The sequence below is a fragment of the Lagopus muta genome, chromosome 4, assembly GCF_023343835.1.
Source record: "Lagopus muta isolate bLagMut1 chromosome 4, bLagMut1 primary, whole genome shotgun sequence".
NCBI lineage: Eukaryota > Metazoa > Chordata > Aves > Galliformes > Phasianidae > Lagopus > Lagopus muta.
Genome location: NC_064436.1, coordinates 49,584,641 through 49,588,479, shown reverse-complemented (window position 1 = coordinate 49,588,479; position 3,839 = coordinate 49,584,641). Strand labels below are relative to the sequence as shown.

At 44.2% G+C, this 3,839-nt stretch overlaps 1 protein-coding gene across 1 annotated transcript in view; it reads right to left on the bottom strand.

Annotated features, from left to right (window-relative positions):
• Positions 1-3,839, bottom strand: part of RPL9 (ribosomal protein L9) — a 93,515-nt gene that overhangs the window by 34,714 nt on the left and 54,962 nt on the right. The window lies entirely within an intron of this gene.

Sequence of the window (3,839 nt, the reverse complement as noted above, 5' to 3'; positions counted from 1 at the left end):
TTTCACCCATGGCTATTAAAGTATGTTAAGAAGAGATCAGAACTGTTGCTTGTCTTTTATACTTTCCTTTGGTACCATTTCTCTCCCTGGAAGGCCCTGTGCCCATGTAAGCTGGAACACATCCCAGCTCCCTGTCCCTTGGCAATGGTGCCATGGAACATACACATTTCAGCTGAAAGAACCAACGCAGGTGTTGGCCCCAGCATGGCACACTGCTGAGTCAGTGCGGTTAGCCAGGGCTCCCTAAAAAGGTGTCAGGTTCACTGCATTTATCCTGAAGTGGAAACAAGTAATGCCTTGTCTCACTGATGATTTGCACAGGTGTCTCAATTTTGATCACATCCTTTTTTTTTTTTTTTTTTTTTCCCAGGGAACATAGAGCCTATGCAAAGCAAGGTGAGTTCCCCCTACTGAGTCAGTCTTACGGCCTTATGTATTCCATTGTCTTCATAAACTCAGTCTGTCTCCTTAGGTCTCAAAATAGCCACAAACGCACAAATTTGTATTAGACCAGGCTTCATCTTGTCTGCACATTAAGCGTGTTGTCTATGGAGCAAAGGACCTTCCTGATAGCCCACACTGCCCTGCTCCCTGCTGGAGACTTTGACCTTGAATTCCCTTTGCCAGAACTGCTCTAGATCATCCCCAGAAAGATGCTGCTTTTGGTGCTTCCTCAGAACATCCACTGTGATTTTTGTTAGGGTACTGCGGGAGGAAAAAAATATAGGGTTTGAAGTCACCAGAATGAGAACTGCGCAGATCATGTTTCGTTACTGAATAATCTAACTTCTAAATGACTCTGCGTGTTTAATTTTTTTGTTTACAAGAACACAGAGTGTTTTACAACACAGCACAGAAGCAATAAGGCTTCTGTTAGGCTTCGGGGTGCACCTTTGAACTTTCTGCCAGAGCTCACTGCTAGGCAAGCACACCTCCAGGCAACAGGAGAACAGATGAGGCTTCTGCTGGCCACATTGTAAAATATGTGTGAATTCTGCTCCATTTTTTGAAGGCCTGGTGTGAGTTGTGAGTTCTTTTGCATCAGGAGTAGTAACTGAACATGAGAAATGAGGTTTCGTGTGTGTTTTAATTTAGCATTGCTTGATAACTAGATCCCATGGCTCCCTCCTCCAGCACACAGGCCAGTCCAGACGTCTGACAGCCTTTCCTTCCTGCCATGCGGGAAGTGCTGCACCCAGCTTATGGCTATATTCCCTTCTGGGACACAATGCTTAAAAGCCAGGTGAGAGAAAATGAAGGTCTGCAATGGCCTCTTCTTGTGAGAAATTCAACAATCATTCCTTTCAATTAGTAAAACATAATGTATAAAACCTGAAGCTTGACAAATTCCAGTTCAGGACACTCTAATAGTGAAGATAAAAAAGCATTGAAAAAGTTCAGGGATTGTCCACCTCTAGAAAGTTTTTCTAAAAGATATATATATATATATATTTAGTGCAAAAAAGAAATAAGAAAGGTAAATCCTGTGCCATACAGGGTTTCAAAACAGATGTTCAGAGTAGCCATATTTGGCTTTCTAACTGATGAGTTTAATATGTATGTGATGCAAGATTTAAACTAAAATGTTCCCTTAGCTGGTTGCTGAGAGGTATTTTGGCAGGGCTTCCATTCAGCTAAACAACAGTGTCAGTGAAGGACTGCCACCATCCTAAGTAAGCAAGCTTCCTGCAAACTGAGTCACAAGTCTACCCATAAGATTCGTCGTCTTTTTTTTTTTCCTTTGAATCAAAATTGAGAAAGCTACTGATAGTACTAATGAATCCCTTCCTGCATACATTTTAAAGACCATCATTTGCATAATAATTTAACTAATCTATACTTAGAAGAGCATTGCTCACACATCCATGCTGCCAGATCCTCTGCTCAGATCCTGGTGCTGCTGAGCCTGCACTGTACTTCACAGAGGCACCAGGATAGTGAGGTGACTACCATGATTCATACACACCTGCTTGAGGAGAAGAGGTATTTTTACAGGTAGTTGTGAGTTTTAGGATACAGCTACACATCAGATAGTGTTCATGAAGCAGTCAATAACCCAGTGCTGGGAGGTGAACATAAAATGGAAAGGTATGCAAGTTTTGACAATGCATTTCTCTAGGTCCCCAGAGGTACATCTTCTGTGTATGTTGAGATCTGCCACCATCTCTCCAGGCCTAACTCAGTTACCCGTCTCATACCCACTCACCCTTCCTTAAAACGAGCAGTCCCTATGCTACATGCTCTCAGAGACCTGATCTTCGACATGCACTTGAAATACAACCCCAGCAGAACCGAGCTGGATGTGAGCCAAAGCTTTCAGAGTGCTTCATTCAAAAAACTTGGCCAATGCAAGTGTTGATGTTGTTTTAATGTAACAGCTCAGCGGCCAGAGCACGTAGCAGTGTGAGCGCCGGCTGTGTGCTCTGTCTGTGTGAGGAATGGCGCAGCGGGCTGGAGGCCACGTCCCTGCCTCCCTGGCAGCTGCGGACCTGAGGTGATCCGAATGTTGGTGCTCAGCAGAGGAACCATCCTTCACCTCTGTATACAAAGTGTTACATGACACCAGAGAGATTGCAATTTATGAAGAACTTGTAGGATTGGGGGGGGGGGGGGGGGGGGGAAGAGAAAATGAGTGCGTGACAGTGCAGCCTCCAGGTCAGCACCTTGGTAGTGAAGGTGAGGTAAAGGATAAGCGAAGAGCCCTAGGCATGAAGGAAGTTTCGTGTCCATCTAGTGAGTGCATAAAGTCAGGTTAAGATTTGAGCTGATCATTAACCAAAACCAGCTGTTTGTGCAAGCAGCTTGGTACACTGACATCTGACACAGGCCATTGTCCGCCTGGCACTGTTGCTCACAGCCCAGCCCAGGGGCTGTCCCATGTGTACTGTGTGGTCTGAGCTGCAGGCACTCCTGGAGGACTTGTCCACAGACCTACTGGACCTGTGCCTGAATCATGCTTTGTGCTGTGTAATGCTGAGAGGAAGGAAGGAGATGCAGCTGAACAGATTACACAGGGCATGTAGGATTGGGCCTGTACACTCCTCTGGAAAAGGCTCATGCAGTTGCATCACAAAAACCATATGGCAGTTTTGTACACTGTAAAGAGGACACGTGGCTGAGTGCCTTTTCTCCCACATGTATTCAGAGCCAGCTGCAACATGACTGGGCACGGTGGCACAGCATCGAGTCATTGCGAGGCAGAGGACCTGGTTCTGCTCAGCATGCTCGTATGCATGCACTCTACTCACCTCTACCTCTGCAGCTCACCAGAACCTTGACTTTGCTGTTGGGCTTGACTCTTCACAGGCCTAACAGTTCATGGTTAATCTCATGCGATGCTTTTGTTAGTGACAACCAGCACCCTCAAACTGCAATTATAATTTGTTCTAAAATGCAGCAAGTTTTTGGTCAGGGTCCACGAACCTTTTCATACATCTGGACAACTTCAGCTGGACTGAAAGACAATATAGCAATATAAATAAAACCCCAAAGTCATTCAGGCTTAAAATAATCTATAAAAATCAAAGGAAGATTATTCTGAAAACTGAGAATGTCTTTTCAAACACTATGCTTTTATTTCTTGCACAACAAAGCTTTGCTTTCCAGTATATGACTTTCCTCTAATTAGATTCTTTAAATATTTCCATACACACAGAAATTGTTCATATTTCCTCCCATTATAGCTGATTATAGCTGAAGGCCTTATCTACTGTATCCACTACTTAGTAAATACTCTGTTGTTTTTTTTTCTTTCCTTTTTTTTTTTGGTTCCCCTTTACTCTGCACTGGTGAGGCCTCACCTAGAGTACTGTGTCCAGATATGGAATCCTCAGAACAGG